Below are 6,149 nucleotides of genomic sequence, written 5' to 3'. Positions count from 1 at the left end.
TCAAATTTGGTGGGTGGGACCACTCTGGGTCCGATTTGGTGGGCGGGGCCTCTCAGGGTCCGATTTGGTGGGCGGGGCCCCACAGGGTCCGATTTGGTGGGCGGGGCCACTCTGGGTAAGATTTGGAGGCTGGGGTCGCTCAGCCTCCAATTTGGAGGCCGGGGTCGTTGAGCTTCCGATTTGGAGGCCGAGGTCAAAGAGCCTCTGATTTGGAGGCCGGGGTCGATGAGCTTCCGATTTGGAGGCCGGGGTCGATGAGCCTCCGATTTTTAGGCCGGGGTGGATCAGCCTCCGATTTGGAGGCCAGGGTGGATCAGCCTCCGATTTGGAGGCCGGGGTGGATCAGCCTCCGATTTGGAGGCCGGGGTGGATCAGCCTCCGATTTGGAGGCCGGGGTGGATCAGCCTCCGATTTGGAGGCCGGGGTGGATCAGCCTCCGATTTGGAGGCCGGGGTGGCTCAGCCTCCGATTTGGAGGCCGGGGTGGCTCAGCCTCCGATTTGGAGGCCGGGGTAGCTCAGCCTCCGATTTGGAGGCCGGGGTGGCTCAGCCTCCGATTTGGAGGCCGGGGTGGCTATGCCTCCGATTTGGAGGCCGGGGTGGCTCAGCCTCCGATTTGGAGGCCGGGGTGGCTCAGCCTCTGATTTGGAGGCCGGGGTGGATCAGCCTCCGATTTGGAGGCCGGGGTGGATCAGCCTCCGATTTGGAGGCCGGGGTCGATCAGCCTCCTATTTGGAGGCCGGGGTCGATCAGCCTCCGATTTGGAGGCCGGGGTCGATCAGCCTCCGATTTGGAGGCCGGGGTCGATCAGCCTCCGATTTGGAGGCTGGGGTGGCTCAGCCTCCTATTTGGAGGGCGGGGTGGCTCAGACTCCGATTTGGAGGCCGGGGTGGATCGGCCTCCGATTTGGAGGCCGGGGTGGCTCAGCCTTCTATTTGGAGGCCGGGGTGGCTCGGCCTCCGATTTGGAGGCCGGGGTGGATCGGCCTCCGATTTGGAGGCCGGGGTGGCTATGCCTCCGATTTGGAGGCCGGGGTGGCTCAGCCTCCGATTTGGAGGCCGGGGTGGCTCAGCCTCCGATTTGGAGGCCGGGGTGGCTCAGCCTCCGATTTGGAGGCCGGGGTGGCTCAGCCTCCGATTTGGAGGCCGGGGTGGCTCAGCCTCCGATTTGGAGGCCGGGGTGGCTCAGCCTCCGATTTGGAGGCCGGGGTGGCTCAGCCTCCGATTTGGAGGCCGGGGTGGCTCAGCCTCCGATTTGGAGGCCGGGGTGGCTCAGCCTCCGATTTGGAGGCCGGGGTCGATCAGCCTCCGATTTGGAGGCCGGGGTGGCTCAGCCTCCTATTTGGAGGCCGGGGTGGCTCAGCCTCCTATTTGGAGGCCGGGGTGGCTCAGCCTCCTATTTGGAGGCCGGGGTGGATCAGCCTCCTATTTGGAGGCCGGGGTCGATCAGCCTCCTATTTGGATGCCGGGGTCGATCAGCCTCCTATTTGGAGGCCGGGGTCGATCAGCCTCCTATTTGGAGGCCGGGGTCGATCAGCCTCCGAGTTGGAGGCCGGGGTGGCTCAGCCTCCTATTTGGAGGCCGGGGTGGCTCAGCCTCCGATTTGGAGGCCGGGGTGGATCAGGCTCCGATTTGGAGGCCGGGGTGGATCAGGCTCCGATTTGGAGGCCGGGGTGGCTCATTGTCCGATTTGGAGGCCGGGGTGGCTCAGCCTCCGATTTGGAGGCCGGGGTGGCTCAGTCTCCGATTTGGTGTGTCGGCCCTTTAAGACTCATTTGGGTGCGCTGGCCCTTTAACAATCACTTTGGCGCGTTGGCCCTTTAAGAGCTAGTTTGGCTGACTGGGCTTCTTTTAAATCCACTTTGGCGCACACATTCTCTCTCAGGGGCATGTGTCATGTGATGAAGCTAGATTTGCATTTGTGCTGTGGGTTTCGCTTTAAGAGCTGATATTATGTGGCAGAGGCTCTGTGCTGGGGTTCAAGTGAAGTTCGTAGGCGTTGGCATAGTAACTGGGTGTGCCTGCGCATATCAATGAGCTCAACTGTCATTTCAATCGCCTCAGGGCACGTTTTGCCATTTCCTATTGAAAAGCATTGGAGACAGTGCATTCCAATGACGGGAAAAAAAATTTTCAAACGCAAATTGCGCGAAAACTACAAATCCGATCGACACGAAAAATACTTAGCACACCTCTCATGGACACTGGCTTCGAAACGACACCTCAACGGAGTCTGTGCGTGTAGCGGTTCGGGCCGCATTAATTGCGGAAATCAACTTAATAATAATAAGAAGAAGAACTAGATGTGTATTTCCTGAAGGAAGTACAGATAGTGGTTTGAAATGGTGCCCGGGCTGCCCCTTTAAGAGAGACTTGCCTGCTGCCCCTGCAAGACTTTCAACTCAGGATACGATTTAACTGTGGGTGCCTCTCAGGGGCCACTTTGGCCTCATGGTCTGATTTTGTGGGTGGGGCCCCTCAGGGCCTGATTTTGTGGGTGGGGCCCCTCAGGGTCCGATTTTGTGGTTGGGTCCCCTCAGGGTCCGATTTTGTGGTTGGGTCCCCTCAGGGTCCGATTTTGTGGCCGGGGCCCCTCTGGGTCCGATTTTGTGGCAGGGGCCCCTCTGGGTCCGATTTTGTGGGTGGGGCCCCTCTGGGTCCAATTTGGTGGGCGGGACCACTCTGGGTCCAATTTGGTGGGCGGGACCACTCTGGGTCCAATTTGGTGGGCGGGGCCTCTCAGGGTCCGATTTTGTGACTGGGGCCCATCAGGGTCTGATTTTGTGGCCGCGGCCCCTCAGGGTCTGATTTTGTGGCAGGGGCCCCTCTGGGTCTGATTTTGTGGGCGGAGCCCCTCTGGGTCCAATTTGGTGGGCGGGACCACTCTGGGTCCAATTTGGTGGGCGGGACCACTCTGGGTCCAATTTGGTGGGCGGGGCCTCTCAGGGTCCGATTTGGTGGGCGGGGCCCCACAGGGTCCGATTTGGTGGGCGGGGCCACTCTGGGTAAGATTTGGAGGCTGGGGTCGCTCAGCCTCCAATTTGGAGGCTGGGGTCGTTGAGCTTCCGATTTGGAGGCAGAGGTCAAAGAGCCTCTGATTTGGAGGCCGGGGTCGATGAACTTCCGATTTGGAGGCCGGGGTCGATGAGCCTCCGATTTGGAGGCCGGGGTGGCTCAGCCTCCGATTTGGAGGCCGGGGTGGCTCAGCCTCCGATTTGGAGGCCGGGGTGGCTCAGCCTCCGATTTGGAGGCCGGGGTGGCTTAGCCTCCGATTTGGAGGCCGGGGTGGATCAGCCTCCGATTTGGAGGCCGGGGTGGATCAGCCTCCGATTTGGAGGCCGGGGTGGATCAGCCTCCGATTTGGAGGCCGGGGTCGATCAGCCTCCGATTTGGAGGCCGGAGTCGATCAGCCTCCGATTTGGAGGCCGGGGTGGCTCAGTCTCCGATTTGGTGTGTCGGCCCTTTAAGACTCATTTATGTGCGCTGGCCCTTTAACAATCACTTTGGCGCGTTGGCCCTTTAAGAGCTAGTTTGGCTCACTGGGCTTCTTTTAAATCCACTTTGGAGCACACATTCTCTCTCAGGGGCATGTGTCATGTGATGAAGCTAGATTTGCATTTGTGCTGTGGGTTTCGCTTTAAGAGCTGATATTATGTGGCAGAGGCTCTGTGCTGGGGTTCAAGTGAAGTTCGTAGGCGTTGGCATAGTAACTGGGTCTGCCTGCGCATATCAATGAGCTCAACTGTCATTTCAATCGCCTCAGGGCACGTTTTGCCATTTCCTATTGAAAAGCATTGGAGACAGTGCATTCCAATGACGGGAAAAAAAAATTTCAAACGCAAATTGCGCAAAAACTACAAATCCGATCGACACGAAAAATACTTAGCACACCTCTCATGGACGCTGGCTTCGAAACGACACCTCAACGGAGTCTGTGCGTGTAGCGGTTCGGGCCGCATTAATTGCGGAAATCAACTTAATAATAATAATAAGAAGAAGAAGAATAAGTTAGCAGCGTTCGGATTACAATATAGTGGTTTTTTCAAACCACTATAATAAGTTAGCAGCGTTCGGATTACAATATAGTGGTTTTTTCAAACCACTATAACTAGATGTATATTTCCTGAAGGAAGTACAGATAGTGGTTTGAAATGGTGCCCGGGCTGCCCCTTTAAGAGAGACTTGCCTGCTGCCCCTGCAAGACTTTCAACTCAGGATACGATTTAACTGTGGGTGCCTCTCAGGGGCCACTTTGGCCTCATGGTCTGATTTTGTGGGTGGGGCCCCTCAGGGCCTGATTTTGTGGGTGGGGCCCCTCAGGGTCCGATTTTGTGGTTGGGTCCCCTCAGGGTCCGATTTTGTGGTTGGGTCCCCTCAGGGTCCGATTTTGTGGCCGCGGCCCCTCAGGGTCCGATTTTGTGGCCGGGGCCCCTCTGGGTCCGATTTTGTGGCAGGGGTCCCTCTGGGTCCGATTTTGTGGGTGGGGCCCCTCTGGGTCCAATTTGGTGGGCGGGACCACTCTGGGTCCAATTTGGTGGGCGGGGCCTCTCAGGGTCCGATTTTGTGACTGGGGCCCATCAGGGTCCGATTCTGTGGCCGCGGCCCCTCAGGGTCTGATTTTGTGGCAGGGGCCCCTCTGGGTCTGATTTTGTGGGCGGAGCCCCTCTGGGTCCAATTTGGTGGGCGGGACCACTCTGGGTCCACTTTGGTGGGCGGGACCACTCTGGGTCCGATTTGCGGGGCGGGGCCTCTCAGGGTCCGATTTGGTGGGCGGGGCCCCACAGGGTCCGATTTGGTGGGCGGGGCCACTCTGGGTAAGATTTGGAGGCTGGGGTCGCTCAGCCTCCAATTTGGAGGCCGGGGTCGTTGAGCTTCCGATTTGGAGGCCGAGGTCAAAGAGCCTCTGATTTGGAGGCCGGGGTCGATGAACTTCCGATTTGGAGGCCGGGGTCGATGAGCCTCCGATTTGGAGGCCGGGGTGGATCAGCCTCCGATTTGGAGGCCGGGGTGGCTCAGCCTCCGATTTGGAGGCCGGGGTGGCTCAGTCTCCGATTTGGTGTGTCGGCCCTTTAAGACTCATTTGGGTGCGCTGGCCCTTTAACAATCACTTTGGCGCGTTGGCCCTTTAAGAGCTAGTTTGGCTGACTGGGCTTCTTTTAAATCCACTTTGGCGCACACATTCTCTCTCAGGGGCATGTGTCATGTGATGAAGCTAGATTTGCATTTGTGCTGTGGGTTTCGCTTTAAGAGCTGATATTATGTGGCAGAGGCTCTGTGCTGGGGTTCAAGTGAAGTTCGTAGGCGTTGGCATAGTAACTGGGTGTGCCTGCGCATATCAATGAGCTCAACTGTCATTTCAATCGCCTCAGGGCACGTTTTGCCATTTCCTATTGAAAAGCATTGGAGACAGTGCATTCCAATGACGGGAAAAAAAAATTTCAAACGCAAATTGCGCAAAAACTACAAATCCGATCGACACGAAAAATACTTAGCACACCTCTCATGGACGCTGGCTTCGAAACGACACCTCAACGGAGTCTGTGCGTGTAGCGGTTCGGGCCGCATTAATTGCGGAAATCAACTTAATAATAATAAGAAGAAGAATAAGTTAGCAGCGTTCGGATTACAATATAGTGGTTTTTTCAAACCACTATAAATATTGCTTTGATGGGCAATATGAGTAAATGACAAATTGCAATGATTGTTATTGAAATATTGAATGAATTCTGGTATGGCAGATACATCTACCCTCAAGATGTATCTGCCATACCAGAATAAGTATGATGCAAATGGATTATCATAAGAATACAAATAACATTCAAAATTATCTATTTCAAAGCAGAATTACGTAGTATGTATAGTATATGTGTGAGTGTGTTTCTGTGCATATATATTTATATATATATATATATATATATATATATATATATATATATATACTGTATATATATATATATAGTGAGACAGTGACCGGCGTTGTGAATGGCCGGTATGTGTCGCAGAGGAGGAGGTCCTCTGTGCTGTAAACCTGAAATGTTGCTCTGGGACCTGTCGTTCCACCAAGTTTGCTTGGCTTATAAGGGGCTAGGCTTACAGGGTTAGCCGGAGAGCTGGGCGTGAATGGCTAACCACACCTCCCATCAAGGGTGTT

This window comes from Dendrobates tinctorius, unplaced genomic scaffold (assembly GCF_039654945.1).
Source record: "Dendrobates tinctorius isolate UK_male_01 unplaced genomic scaffold, ASM3965494v1 ptg000133l, whole genome shotgun sequence".
Classification (NCBI taxonomy): Eukaryota; Metazoa; Chordata; class Amphibia; order Anura; family Dendrobatidae; genus Dendrobates; species Dendrobates tinctorius.
This window is presented reverse-complemented; position numbering follows the sequence as displayed.